This window comes from Dasypus novemcinctus, chromosome 27, assembly GCF_030445035.2.
Source record: "Dasypus novemcinctus isolate mDasNov1 chromosome 27, mDasNov1.1.hap2, whole genome shotgun sequence".
Lineage (NCBI taxonomy): Eukaryota > Metazoa > Chordata > Mammalia > Cingulata > Dasypodidae > Dasypus > Dasypus novemcinctus.
In genome coordinates this window covers 31,856,387-31,872,226 of record NC_080699.1, presented here as the reverse complement: position 1 = coordinate 31,872,226, position 15,840 = coordinate 31,856,387, and the positions used below count along the sequence as shown (strand labels likewise).

Sequence of the window (15,840 nt, the reverse complement as noted above, 5' to 3'; positions counted from 1 at the left end):
TTTCTACATATGGCTATCCAGTTCTCCAGACACCATTTGTTGAATAGGCCACTGTCCCCCAATTGAGAGGGTTTGGTGGCTTTATCAAATATTATGTGGCTATATATGTGAGGTTCTATATCAGAGCTTTCAATTCGATTCCATTGGTCTATGTGTCTTTCCTTATGCCAATACCATGCTGTTTTCACCACCGTAGCTTTATAGTATGTTTTGAAATCAGGTAGTGTGATTCCTCCAATTTCGTTTTTCTTTTTCAGTATGACTTTGGCTATTCGGGGTCTCTTTCCTTTCCAAATAAATTTCATAGTTAGTTTTTCTAGTTCCTTAAAGAAGGCTGCATTGATTTTTATTGGGATTGCATTGAATGTGTAGATCAATTTTGGTAGGATTGACATCTTAATAATGTTCAGTCTTCCTATCCATGAACAAGGTATAGTCTTCCATTTATTTAGGTCTTCTTTGATTTCCTTGAACAATCTTGTATAATTCTCGTTGTATAAGTTCTTTACCTCTTTAGTTAAATTTATTCCTAAGTATTTGATTTTTTTATTTACTATTGTGAATGGTATTTGTTTCTTGATTTCCTCCTGATCTTGCTCATTATTGGTGTACAGAAATGCTACTGATTTTTGCGCATTGATCTTATAACCTGCGACTTTACTAAACTCATTTATGTGTTCTAGAATCTTCGTTGTAGATCTCTCAGGGTTTTCTATGTATAGGATCATGTCATCTGCAAATAATGAAATTTTGACTTCTTCCTTTCCAATTTGAATGCCTTTTATTTCTGGTTCTTGCCTCAGTGCTCATGCTAGTACTTATAAGACAATGTTAAATAGGAGCGGAGACAGTGGGCATCCTTGTCTTGTTCCTGAGTTTAGAGGGAAGGAGTCTAGGATTTCTCCATTGTAAACAATGTTGGCTTTAGGTTTTTCATATATACTCTTTATCATGTTCAAAAAATTCCCTTGTATTCCAATCTTTTGGAGTGTTTTTATCAAGAAAGGGTGCTGTATTTTGTCAAATGCTTTTTCTGCATCAATAGATATAATCATGTGATTTTTTTCCTTCAATCTGTTTATATGGTGTATTACGTTGATTGATTTTCTTATGTTGAACCATCCTTGCATACCTGGGATGAATCCCACTTGGTCGTGGTGTATAATACGTTTAATGTGTTGTTGAATACGATTAGCAAGTATTTTGTTAAGTATTTTTGCATCTAGGTTCATCAGAGAAATTGGTCTGTAATTTTCCTTTCTTGTGATGTCTTTGTTTGGCTTTGGTACTAGGGTAATGTTGGCATCATAGAAGGAGTTGGGTAATGTTCTTTCCGTTTCGATGTTTTGGAATAGTTTCAGCAGGATTGGTGTCAGTTCTTTCCGGAATGTTTTGTAGAATTCACCTGTGAAGCCATCTGGCCCTGGGCTCTTCTTAGTTGGGAGAGTTTTGATAACTGATTCTATCTCTCTGCTTGTGATTGGTTTGTTAAGATCATCAATTTCTTCTTTCGTCAATATGGGCTGCTTATGTGTTTCTAGGAATTTGTCCATTTCCTCTAGATTGTCATTTTTGTTGGAATATAGTTTTTCAAAATATCCTCTTATGATAGTCTTTATTTCTGTGGGGTCAGTGGTGATATCGCCTTTCTCATTTCTTATTTTGTGTATTTGCATCTTCTCTCTTTTTTTCTTTGTTAGTGTTGCTAAAGGTTTGTCAATTTTGTTAATCTTCTCAAAAAACCAGCTCTTGGTCTTGTTTATCTGTTCAAGTGCTTTCTTATTTTCTATTTCATTTAGTTCTGCTCTTATCTTTGTTATTTCCTTCCTTCTTCTTCCTGTTGGGTTACTTTGTTGTTGTTTTTCTAATTCCTTCAAATGTGCAGTTAGTTCTTCAATTTTTGCTCTTTCTTCTTTTTTGATATATGAATTTATGGCTATAAACTTCCCTCTCAGTACTGCTTTTGCTGCATCCCATAAATTTTGGTATGTTGTGTTATCATTATCATTTGTTTCAAGGTAGTCATTGATTTCTTTTGAGATTTCCTCTTTGACCCACTGTTTTTCTAAGAGTGTGCTGTTTAATTTCCAAATCTTGGTGTGAAATCTGGGCTTCTGTCCCTTGCAAATCTCCAGCTTGACTCCACTGTGGTCAGAGATAATGTTTTGTATGATTTCAATCTTTCTGAATTCGTTCAGCCTTTCTTTGTGGCCTAGCATATGATCTATCTTGGAGAATGATCCATGTGCGCTTGAGAAAAATGTATATCCTGCTGTGTTTGGGTGTAGCGATCTATATATGTCTATTAGATCGAGCTCCTCTAATATACTATTCAGATGTTTTGTTTCTTTGGTGATTCTCTTTTGAGATGTTCTGTCCAGAGTTGATAGTGGTGTATTAAAATCCCCCACTATAATTGTAGATGTATCTATTCTTTCACTTAGTTTTTCCAGCATTTGCCTGACGTATTTAGAGGCACCCTTGTTAGGGGCATAGATATTTATGATTGTTCGATCTTCTTGACAGATTTTCCCTTTCACTAAAATGTAGTATCCTTCTTTGTCTCTCACAATTGTTTCACATTTAAAGTCTATTTTGTCTGATATTAATATAGCTACTCCTGCCTTTTTTTGGTTATTGTTAGCTTGTATGATTGTTTTCCAGCCATTCACTTTCAATCTCCATGTGTCTCTGGGTCTAAGATGTGTCTCTTGTAGACAGCATATGGATGGGTTATATTTCCTTATCCAATGTCCCAGTCTGAATCTTTTGATAGGTGAGTTTAATCCGTTGACATTCAGTGTTATTACTATCAAGGAATTATTTGTGTTAGCCATATTTTGATTGGATTTGTGTTTGTCATATTTTGTTTGTATATATTTTTTGGTCTTTTTTGTTGTTGTTGTTGGTCTTATACTCTCCTCCAACTTTGCCTTTCCTGTTTTTTCCTTTCTTCCTGCAGAACTCCCTTTAGAATTTCTTGAAGGGGAGGTTTCTTGTTGGTATACTCTTTCAGTTTCTGTTTGTCTGTGAATATTTTGAACTCTCCATCATGTTTGAATGCTAGTTTAGCTGGATAGAGTATTCTTGGTTGGAAGTTTTTTTCCTTTAGTACCTTGACTATATCATACCACTGCCTTCTTGCCTCCATGGTTTCAGATGAGAAATCAGCACTTAATCTAATTGAGCTTCCCTTGTATGTGATGGTTTTCTTTTCTCTTGCTGCTTTTAGGATTTTCTCTTTGTCTTGAGCCTTGGATAATTTGATAAGTATATGTCTTGGGGTGGGCCTGTTGGGGTTTATGACTTGTGGAGTGCGCTGTGCTTCTTGGATATGTACATCTGTCTCTTTCAGTAGATTTGGGAAGTTTTCAGCCATTATTTCCTGCAACACTCCTTCTGACCCCTTTCCCTTCTCTTCACCTTCTGGAATGCCTATAATACGTATGTTTGAGCGTTTTGCATTGTCATTCAGGTCCCTAAATCCTAATTGGATTTTTTCTATCTTCTTATTGACCCCTTCTACTATCTGTTTGATTTCTGAGGTACTGTCTTCCACATCACTAATTCTCTGCTCTGTCTCTTCTAGTCTGCTGATATTTGCTGCAAGTGTATTTTTGATTTCTTGAACTGTGGTGTTCATTCCCATCATATCTGTTATGTTTTTGCGTATGTCTGCAATTTCCCCTCCAAGTGATGTCTTCATGTTGTTAACCTCTTTCATTACTGCATCAAATTTGTCGGTGATGAATGATCTGAGTCCTTTCATTGCTTGTGCCAAGTTTTGCTCCCCTTCGTGATTATTGGTTTGTTGATTGGATTCAGTCATGTTTTCCTGATTATTGGTTTGGTTTGTAGATTTTTGTTGCTTTCTGGTCATCTCTTTATTTTGACGAATTTAATCAGTTCCTTAGCTTCTTTGTCTGCTTTTGGAGGTTAATTAGTTGTTATTTTTGCATAGGTGTTATATCTTCTCTTTGTCACTTTTTTCTTCTTACTCAAGTTACTTGTTGTTGGTTAAGTTCACTTTAGAAGAAAGTATTAGTGTTGGGAAAAGGCAATTGTGTCAGCAAGGGTAAAGTGTAAAGTGGTATTGGTAATGTATGTTAACAAAGCAAGAATATGAGATCTGGGAGGATGGAGGTTAGATTCATGTAGATTGTATAGAGTTATAGCTGTAGGTAGAGTATCTTTTATGAAGTAGATGACTGAATATAGGCGGAATATGGTATGAACTACACAGCTATTGTTTTCATGAGAGAAGGAAAAAGAAAAGAAAGGTAATAGTTTCAAGAGTGGATAACATACAGAAAACAGAACAAAGGTATTAGAAATTAAGAGTTAGACACTTTGTGGATCAGAGAATGGGAGGTGGGGGGTGGAATATAGGAGAGACAGTAGATGATAGTGGTTAACAAGATGCAGGGGAAGAGGGATAGTGTAGGTAGCCTAAATCAGTTCACACAGAAATGAGGCAGTGGAGGATGGGAAAACCCAGCAAATGTGAGGTGTTCCCTGTAGCACGTATTGTGTACTTGAATTAAAATAAAATAAGTGGAAAATGAGGGACAAGAGGGAAAGAGAGAACCGAAAAAAAAAAAACACTAATTATAATAAAGAAAAAAAGAAAGACAAGAAGAAAGGAAGAAAGAAAAAGAGGATATGCAAGCGGTGGGGAACAGATGGGGGGAGAGAGATACAGGTATACACGTGTCAAAATTGCAACACTATCTAAAACAACAACCAAAAAAAACCCCTAAATATCTGTAAAAAAAAAAAAAAAAGGACTTTGGGGGAGACGCTAGGAGAAAAGACTAGGGGATAATGCAATATTAGCAATCAGGGCGTCAAAAAGAGTAAAAAATAAGATAAAGTGAAAATAAAAACAAAACAATATGAACCATTAAAGATAAAACGCAAACGTTGAGGTCCAGGGCACTCAAGGACCCCAGGTAGACCCCAGAGCGTGATGGATTCAGGGGTGGAAAGTCTGAGACACTGAAGACTCAAGAGGTGTGAGTCTGGGGTGTGGACCGCCAGAGTTCAGGGGACCCAGACCTGGCAAGCTCAAATCTGGTCTACAGAACGCTTAGGAGCCCCGCAGTGCAACACAGCCCTCAGGGATCCCCGTAGCTGGGTGCCAGCCCTGTGGGGGAAGCCAGATCCGCGAATTTTATATTGAATTTCTGATCCCTGAAATTCACCTAACTCCTCAGGGTATCAGCCTTTGGACAGCTCCCTCCCTGTGCTCCCTCGCAACGGCCACTTGAGGGCGCCTCTACACCACGGCCAGTTCAATGACCCAGATCCCAAGCCCCGCCGGGTGGGGTGGGCTTCAGCTGGAAACGCCGAAAACAGACTCTAAGATCCGAAATCCCAAACTTCGCAAAATATCCTCCAATCAGCTTCCAGACGTGTCCTCCTCCCTCACTGCACCCTACAACAGTCTCCCAATTGTGTCCCCTTATTGTCCAAAATCCAATTCCGTTGCAGATCGGCAGCCGGACCTGTGGGGATGGGGCTCCAGGCGGAAGCACTGCCCCCCCTGTCCGTCGACCAAAAACGTCCCCCGCTTCACAAGAAAACACCGTCTGTCTCCCCAAATCAATCTGCAAAGGAGTCTTGTCCCAACAATCCCTCACCAGCCAGCCCAGTATCCGCGAATTTCTCAGCACCGCAAAGCCTCTAGTAAAAGGAAAAAAAAAACAAAAACCCTGGCCGCCGCGGCTCCGGAGCTTCAGGAGCACCCGCTACCGCGGCTCCGCCCACCCAAGGAGGGAACTTCCCGAGCCCAGCTGGGACCTCCGTTTATATATTATAGATGTATCCTCTCTGTTACCTTCCCACCGAATTGACGTCCAGACACCTTCCAACCAGCAAAAATCCCCGAAACAGCGCGGTCTCAAAGAGCCTTCAACGTTGCCCAGCCGCCCCCTGCAGAGACACTACCAGGCACGCTCACGCAGCCACCATCTTGCCGAAAAAGAAGATCGATTTTAAATTTTTTAAGTTTTATTTTTAAAAAGACTTTATTGGTATAAAAACAATAAACATTACATAAATACAATATAAATATTTCTTTAAAAATATGTATAAGTTAGCAATTTCTTGGAGGTAAGCCTACATATTTCTAGAAATGATTTGGCTCAAACAATATTTGACCTGCACAACCATTTTATGTTAATATTTCAAACCTAATACATGAAATGTTTCAAATGGCACTTCATAAAATATGTATATATTTAGCCCTTATGTAAATTAACTCAAGTTCACATACTTACATATCAATAAATTAAAACCAATTAAAATAGTGTCCTAATGCTCATACCTTTAGTTCCTGACAGAGAAGAACTTAAGTTATGTGCCCATTGGACAAGTTTCTGACCAGAAGCAATGCCGTGAATTAAACTGATCTTTGACTATTTAATTCCGTAGAGCCCTCAGGATGGTCTTCATGAATTTCTCGAGGTTTTGCAGAATGAGGTGATTTGTTGTGTCCTTCAGCTAGTTTAAACTTTTATTTTTGAGGTGTAATTTATATATAATAAAATTGACAAATCTTAAGTATCCAACTTGGTGGCTTTTTAAGTATACACCCATCCAATTTCTACCACAACATGATGTAGATTTCCACAATACGAGAAAGTTTCCCTTGCCTTTTTAAGACTCATAACTTACCTTCAGACAACATTGCTATGATTTTTGTCACTGATTCGTTTTTCTTAACAAATCAATTTTACTGATACATATTAATAAAGCATAAATCCATCCAAAGTATACAATCAATGGTATTCAGTATAATCACGTACTTGTACATTCATCACTTTAATTATTTTTAGAGTACTTTATTCCAATAATAATAATAATAAACAAACAAAACCTTAATCACTTTTCCATCTCTCAATGCTTCACCTGCTGTATATAGCTGCTATTCTCATTGTCTCTTTAGTTTATCTGTATTTATATTTTGTAAAAACAGTTCTAAACCTGCAATATCACCCATATTCATATTTTACATGAGGTTTCATTATGTTACACAGTCCCAATTTTGTGTTTTAGAACTTCAGAAAAAATGTAGTTACATAGGATGTGCTCTTTTGTGTTTGACTTCTTTTTACTCATTGTGGTATTATTAGTTTCCATTTTGTTGTGTGCCTCAGTACACCAGCTTTATTATTGATGAATAATATTTTGTATGAATATACAATTATTTTATCCATTCTCTAGTTGATGGGCATTGAATTTGAGTTCAGATTTTGGATATAATTAATGTGTTGCTATTAGGTTGGATGTGCGAGTCCTTTTGGAATTTTATGCTTTCATTTTCTTGGAAATATCCTGAAGTTGAATTACTACTTCATAGTTTAAGCATTTGTTTAACTTTATAAGAAACTTCCAAACTGTTTTCCAGGTAATTTACTATTCCACTATCCCACTGTTTATACAGGTAAGTTAAAATTATTTCACATCTTCACCAACAATTTGTCCTGTTAGTTTTTCTAATTTTAGCTAATTCTCATAGATGTGAAGATGTGAAGTAGAAATTCACTGTGTGTGGTTAAATTTTTTATTAAGATATAATTTGAATAGAGTAAAATTCAAAATTTTAATTATATTTCTATAAATTTTTTCAGATATGTATATTAGAGAAACTCACCAAAACCAAGATAATCCTCGATGTCCCTTTGCCCAACCCCGGAATTTGGAAGTCAGTGATCTGCTTTCTGTTTGTATAGTTTTGTCTTTTACAGAATGTCATTTAAATCGAATTATAAAGTGTGCAGGTTTTTAGCTTAATTTCTATCACTTAGCATAATGAATTCGAGAGATATCCATGTTGTTACATGTATCTGTGAATCATCCCCGATATTTCTGTGTAGGCTTCATTATGTACATCTACTGAGTTGTGGTAACCATTAATTACCTGTAGAATCATAAGGCCACTACAGAAATAGTTTTACAATTTTTTTGTGAAAATAAACCTTTAATCTGGTAAATACCTAGAAGTGGAATAACTCTATAAGAAAACTCAATAAGAAACTGCCAAGTTGTTTTTCCTGAACTAGCTGTACTATTTTGTATCCCTACTGGTAACCCAGTTGCTCCACGTCTTTACCCACACTAGTATAGTCAGTTTTATTTGTCTTTAAAAACTTAGCCGTTCTCATCCTAATTTTGTGATAGCATCTCATTGTGGTTTTAATTTCTATTTCTCTAATGAACAATGATGTTGGTGGGGAAGCAGTGTGGCTCACTCAACTGGGCTCCTGTCTACCATATGGGAGGCCCTGGGAGCAAACCCTTGTGAAGGCAAGCTGGCCCACGCTTTTGTAGAGCTGACAGCCAGCACCTGCGGAGAGCTGGCACAGCAAGATGATGCAGCAAAGGAGACAGACACAGAAGAACGTACAACAAATGGACACAGAGAGCAGACAGCAAGCAAGTGGCAAGGGGGGGATAAATAAATAAAAATGAATTTTTAAAAAATGATATTGAGCATCTTTTCATATATTTATTTGAGATTCTATATCTTTTTTGCTAAATGATCAATTCATATATTTTCCTCATGTATTTATTGGGTGGTCTGTTTTCTTATTGTAAAGTTAACTGTTCTTTATATGTCTGGATACATGTTAATTATTAGATATATGATTTCAAATATTTTACCAGTCTGGGACTTATATTTTCTCTCCTTGGCTATTATCTGTCCCAGAGAATTAGATCTTAGTTTTAATAATACCCTATTTAACATTTTTGTGTGTTTTCTGGAGAGTCCTGCTACATTCTTCAATAGAGAAGCAAGAATCTCTCAAGTACGTAGGCAGTGACTAATAAATAAATTTAAAAAGACCCTCAATATTAAGGCATGTAACTATGAAAATTATTCTTCAAAAATTGAAACTTAGTGATTGCCATAGGCTCAGAGGGTAGTGGGAGGGAAGAATGGGTAGAACATAGGGCATTTTGGGGGCATTGGAATTGCTTTGCATTATCGAACAATGGTGGGCTAGACATTATACATTTTGCCAGAACCTATAAAAATGCAGAGTGCAAAAATGTCAACCATAATGCATGGTTAGTAGCAATGCTTTGATATTTGTTCGTCAATTGTAACAAATGTGCTATATTCCCCAGAATAGGAGTTTAATATTTTCTTATTTATTATGTGTGTCTCCACCCACTGAGATAACACCCTATGACAAGATGAACACATTCATATTCCATAGAAGCATGCACCTGGGGCATACTTCTAATTATATGCTACAATTATAATGAATTATGAACTATTCATAGTTTACATTAGGGGTTTACTGTTTCTCTTGTAATGTCTATGGAATTTTAAAATTTCTCTTCTGGTGACATACACACAATTTATCTTTTAACCACTTTCAAATATACAATTAAGTGGTGTCAAGCACATTCAATATATGTGCTACCATCACCACCATCCATTATCAAAATTTTCCATCACCACAAACAGAAACTTTGTGCCAAATAAGCAAGAACTCCCCGTTCCTTATCCCATCCCTAGTTCCAATATTGTGTTTCTGACTATGAATTTGGTTATTCTAATTATTTCATATAGGTGAGACCATACAATATTTTCATTTTGTATCTGGCTTATTTCACTCAACATGATGTTTACAGGGTTCATCCATTTTGTAAACATATCAAATTCCATTCCATCCCATTTATGCTTCAATAGTATTTCATTGCATGTATATATCAATGCCATGTTTTGTTTCTTTATCCACTTGAATAGACACTGAAGCTGCTTCTAGCTGTTAGCTATTGTGAATTATTCTGCTATGAACACTGGTGTACGAATATTTGTTTGAATCATTGTTTTCAGGTGTTTGGGGTATATACCTAAAAGTGGTATTAGCAGGTCACACTTCACTTCCTGAGGAACTGCCAAACTGTGTTCCACAGAAGTTGCTCCATTTTACATTCCTAGCAACAACTGACAAGTGTTACTATCTCTCAGCACTCCTTTCAACATTTTTTTTTCGTTTTTTAAATAGTCGTCTCTAGTGGGTATGAAATGGTATCTGATTGTGGTTTTCCTTAATTACTAAAATTGTTGAACGTACTTTTACATGCTTATTAGCTTTCTGTATATCTTTTTTTTATTTTTGTACAAATATTTATTCAAGTCTTTTGCCCTTTTAAAAATTGGGTTGTCTGTCTTTTTGTTGTTAAGTCATAGGATTTCTTTATATATTCAGGATATTAAATCCTTATAGGACATGTGGTTTCCAAATATTTTCCCCCATTCTGTAAGTTTTCTTTTCTACTTTCATGAGGAAGTCTTTTGCACAAAAGATTTACATTTTTATAAGATGCAATTAATCTACATTTGTTGTTCTTCCTCTTGTCATTGGTGTAAAGTCTAAGGTAGCATTTCCTGACACCAGTTCTGGAAGAGGCTTGCCTGTATTTTCTTACAGGAATTTTAAGTTTTGGTTCTTATATTTAGGTCTTAGGTTGATTTTGAATTAAGTTTTGTATATGGTGTAGGAAGGATTCTACATTCCTTCTTTTGCATAGGGATACTTGGTTTTCCTATCAACATTTGTTGAAAAAATTTTTTGGTATCAAATGCTTGGGTTTTAGAAATAATCTTGATGTTTACCCTCATCTTTAATTTTTTGAAGGACACACTGTGTAGAATTGCTGTTTTTTCTTCCGTGTTTGATAGAATCACCAGTAATATTCTTCTGCTCTTGAGTTTCCTTCCTGAGAAGATTTTTAATGGAAAGTTCAAGTTTCTTTAATAGCTATATGGCCACTCTGAATACGGATTTCTTAAGTGTGCTTATGCTGTCTGTGTCTTTCAAATATTTATACGTATCATTGTTTGAAAGGATTATTAGCATAAATGTCTTCATAAGATCCCTTACTTTTTTCATTTAAATACTTACTGATATATATCATTCATACATAAACATACATAAATAAGTGTATAGTAAAAGTTGTGAATTTACAAAACAAACATGCATAGCATTATGCAGGACTCTCATACATCAACCCACCACCATAATATTTTGACAATTCCCTTACTTTCCTTTCAATATCATAATATCTGTAGAAATGTCCTCTCATATTTCTGATGATATTTTGTGTCTTTTCATATGTTATATTTGTAGGTTCCACTGACTTCAAAATACTTTCCTCTTTCCCTTTTTATTCCATCCTTTTGTAAAGGCTGTATTTTTATTGTTTTCAGATAAAAACTTCATTGAAATATAATTCACATGCCATACATAGAATCCACATGTTTAAAATGTATAACAATGATTTTTAAAGAATTCTCAAAGGTGTGTAAGTATCCTTACAACCAAAGAAATAAAAATAAAAAAATAAAAAATTCAATAGGCAGATTTCCCTCCAGAGATGAAGATGGCATGGCTATTGAGTTTCTTTTTTTTTCCAATGGGTGATATACAAACCCTAGACAGAAGTGAAAACTTGGAAAAATATTGAGTTCATAATGAAACACAATGTGGTTCTGGGTGTAAATACAATAACCTTATTTCCCTATGACACAAAGGATCTGTTCCCTGGGGAAGAGACTGAGCAAGATGCTCACTTCTTTATAACCAAGTCATTATATCATTAAACTCACATTAAGTCTTCTGGACTTATGATGTTGCAAATGTGATAATAATAATGTATTTTTCCTCTGCTGCTTGAGCAACTCAAAGTTAAAATCAGAAATTATGTACTATAGCTAAGCATGACTTCCAAGGCGTATCAGAAATTGTCTGGTCTACATTCCAGTAGAATCAAAGGATCCAGCTCAGACCTTCAAATTGCCCTTCCAGGACCACAGAGGAGAATAACAGATCAGGAAGTACAGGTGTTTTCATATCTAAAGAAGGTGAGTTTCTGAATTTTATTCATATTATGTCCTCCTTATTTTGATGTGGAAGTCCAGAGATTAAGCCATGACAATCTCTTTCCTACTTTGTCCAGTTTTGACACTCTGGTGAATTAGGTGGAAGAAATAGAAAATTTTCAGAGACATTATACCCTCAGGATTCCTGTATCTCAGTGTCTAAGTTCCTTGTCAGTGGAGGGAAATATAACTCTTGTAGATTAAGGGCTTTGTCTCTGTGACTTGGGGCTGACCTTCTCTTAGAGGTCCTTCTCTTAGTTTGAATTCTGAGATATTGTTTTTGGTTCCCATCCCGTGAAGGTCAAATCTGCATTAGAGGCCATCTCTAGGAAGATAAGACCTCTGCCTCCAATTTCATTGGTGAGGGGAAAACTCAGGTGACAGAGATGACAAGATGAGAAAGAAAATTCTGTCCTTGACACTCTACTCCCTTCTTCTTAGTTTTTCTACCCAGCAGTCATGTTTCTGTATGGCAGCACAGTCTTTTGCTCTGTAGATTAAGTTAGATGTGCTCTTGGCCCTATTTAGCTTAGGACTGTACTAGGAGAATTCAGTGCCACTCAGTAGTGTAATAGCGACAAAGGCAGATTCCATAGGATGCATTGAGCTAACTTCAGAGTAATCCCAGGTTCTAAACCGCACTTCTTAGAAGAGGTATTGTGAGAATATCTGGGGTGCCCTCTAATATAACCCTTTTCTCTTATCCCACAGATTTACCTAGAGAAAAACGGGTCCTGTAAATGGCTCTTTTGTGGCTGAATTCATTCTGGTGGGATTAACAGACTACCCGGAACTCCAACACCCCCTGTTTTACCTGGTTCTAATAATGTATATATGTTCACTGTGCTGGAAAATTTAGGCTTGATAACTCTAATTGGGCTGAATTCCCACCTTTACACTCCCATGTACTTTTTCCTCTTTAACTTGTCCCTCATAGACCTCTGTTACTCTTCTGTTTTCACACCCAAAATGCTGATTCACTTCTTGTTAAATAAGAATATCATCTCCTACCAAGGGTACATGGCTCAGCTCTACTTCTATTGCTTTTTTGCCATCTCTGAGTGCTATGTGTTGACCTCAATGGACTATGATAGCTATGTGGCCATCTGTAATCCACTCTTGTATAACTTTGCCATGGCTTCTCAAGTGTGCTTCAGTTATGTTTGGTTCATACTTGATGGCATTTTCTGGAGCTATGGCCCACACTGGATGCATGCTGAAACTGAACTTCTGTGATGGCAACATCATCAACCATTATTTCTGTGACATCCTCCCTCTGCTCCAGCTCTCCTGCACGAGCACCTATGTCAATGAGCTCATGGTGTTCATTGTTGGTGGCATTGACATCTTTGTGTCCAGTCTCACCATCTTTGTCTCATGGTTTCATTCACTGCAGCATCCTCTATATCAATTCCAATAAGGGCAGGTCCAATGCCTTTAGCACCTGCAGTTCCCACATACTAGCTGTTTCTCTGTTCTTTGGATCAGGTTCATTTATGTATCTCCAGCCATCTTCTGCTCAGTCTGTTAATGAGGGAAAAATATTTTCAGTCTTTTATACCAATGTGGTTCCCATGATGAATCCCTTAATCTACAGCTTGAGGAATAAAGATGTTAAACTTGCTCTGAAAAAAACTTTGAGTAGGAAATATTTTTAAATATCAAAAATAGGATCTCCTTGAAGGTAGTTTCAGAACAAGGAGTATAAATGTGTTGATTTACATTATAATTGGTAGCAAACTTCTTAATCTATTTCTATTTTATCATGGTGTGGTGAAGGACAGTTGAGCCTTCTCTCAATAAATATTTTCCACTTTTGTTAGAGTAAATATCCTTTTCCTAACCATTTGTGCAATTTCTTCTTCTATTTTTTCTTTTTCCTCTTTGGGAATAACATTAAAGAAGGGATTTGTTACATATGTTGTTTTTGTTGTCTATTTGAACTTCCATTTTTAAAAATTATCTTCTAGAATAAGATGAGGTCTGCAAGGATGAAGAAAGAAACAATAGGGTTAAATTTTGTTTTTGGAGGGGAGACACCCTTTTCTGTCTGTTCTATTGTTCCAGTGGCAGCATTAGTAAAACAGTATGTCTCCACTCCTAGCTTCACCTTCAACTAGCAGGAGTATGTCTTTTTCAAATGTTAAGGTTTAAAATGATAGAACGTTCCATAAAGCCTATCAAGAATAACTCACATATAAACATAAACCATATGCACTAAGATTACATCAATTTTTTAAATTTACATCCTTCCAAATATATGTAATAGATGTTCAATGTACATTTATTTCTCAAATATGAAAGTGAAACCCAGAGAGCTTCAATGGTATTATTTAAAGTCACACAGCTTCTCGTTGAAAAAGCCTAGGACAAACTCTAAAGTCCTAAATTCGAATTTATTGCTCTTTCTAACATACTTTGCTTCAGTTTTATTTTATTGTTTTATTTCATTCAATCTGAAATATGAGAAAATACAATCCATTTTGAAACTTTTCTGTGCTTTTTTTCCAGGTGAATATAGTAATTTCTTTCACAGGATTTGCTATTTTTGTATATGAATATATTTTGGTGGTTTCTTTTGTGGGAAAGTGGAAGTTTGTCACTTTACACATAATAATAAGATATAATAAAAACAACCACAACAATGACAAATGAAACAAAGGTAATTTATGAGTTTAGTATTTTTACTTTCCAATATATCAACAAAATAATACCTTTTTAAATTTTCATTTTTAATTTTATATTTACAAAGCATTTTGCATAGTTTGTTAAATATCTCTATGCTCTTCCCCCAGCTTCCTTATATAACCAAAATACCATTTTCAAAACCAGAAAACTATGTTGCTAAATATTAATACTATTATTTTATAATTAATATTCAATTATCACAATTTGTTCCAACGATGTCTTCTTTCTTTTAATCCATAAGCCAATCCAGGGTTTCACATGTCATTTAGTTGTTATGTCTCTTTTTTTCCCCCAATTTGTGACAATTTATCAGTCTTATTTGTGCTACATGATAATCATTCTTTTAAGGATACTAAACAGTTATTTTGTAAAATGTCCCTCAGTTTTGATTTGTCTTCTTCATCCTCATAATAAATTTCAGTTTATATATTTTTGGCAAGAATATCAAAGAAATTACATATGCTTTTTAGTTCATATCATTTAACATTACTGATAATGTTAAAGTTTATCACTTGTTTAAGGTGGCTTGGTCAAGATTCTCCAACCATAAAGTTATTATTTTTATCTTTGTGTCTAAAATTAATTTGTGGAGATGTAGTTTGAGGCTAGACAAATATCTTTTTTCCTCATCATTTTTGCCCACTAATTTTAGCATTCATGGATGATTCAGACTTGAACTAAATATTACTGAGGTGTTTTCAAATGGCAATGTTTTATTTTTAACCATTTGTTCTACATATATTAATTGGTTTTCTACTGTAATGAAGATTTCCCTTTCTTTCCTATCTATCATCTGTCTTGTCTTCCCATCTGCCTTTCTCTAGGTTTCTCTCTATTTTAATCTACTTATCTATCATCTATCACATATTCATTCATGCATTTAAAAAACATGTATATTGACTTATGGATAATCATTATTTATAATACATTACCATTGTTATTTATTTTATTGCTCCAGTGCTTTCATATTTTACCATAATTTTCTCCTAAGTCTTTTGGCATTTAGACCACTGTTCACATGGTGCAATATTGCTCCAAAATGTATTCACCAGGTGCAGTGAATGTGCCACGATGATGGAAGAGGTTGTCGATGTGGGAGGAGTGGGGTAGCGGGTGTGGGGTGTATATGGGGTCCTCAAGTTTTTTTAATGTAACATTTAAAAGAAAATAAAGAAGAAGAAAAAAAGAAAAAAACAAACAAAAAAGAGTACTCCCTTACTTTCTGTCACCAGAAGCTGCTCTAGTTTCAT

At 35.5% G+C, this 15,840-nt stretch overlaps 1 pseudogene; it reads left to right on the top strand.

The window, feature by feature from the left end:
- Nucleotides 1-11,740: 11,740 nt before the first annotated feature.
- Nucleotides 11,741-13,560, top strand: LOC101421108 (olfactory receptor 8B8-like; annotated as a pseudogene).
- The last annotated feature ends 2,280 nt before the right edge of the window (nt 13,561-15,840 follow it).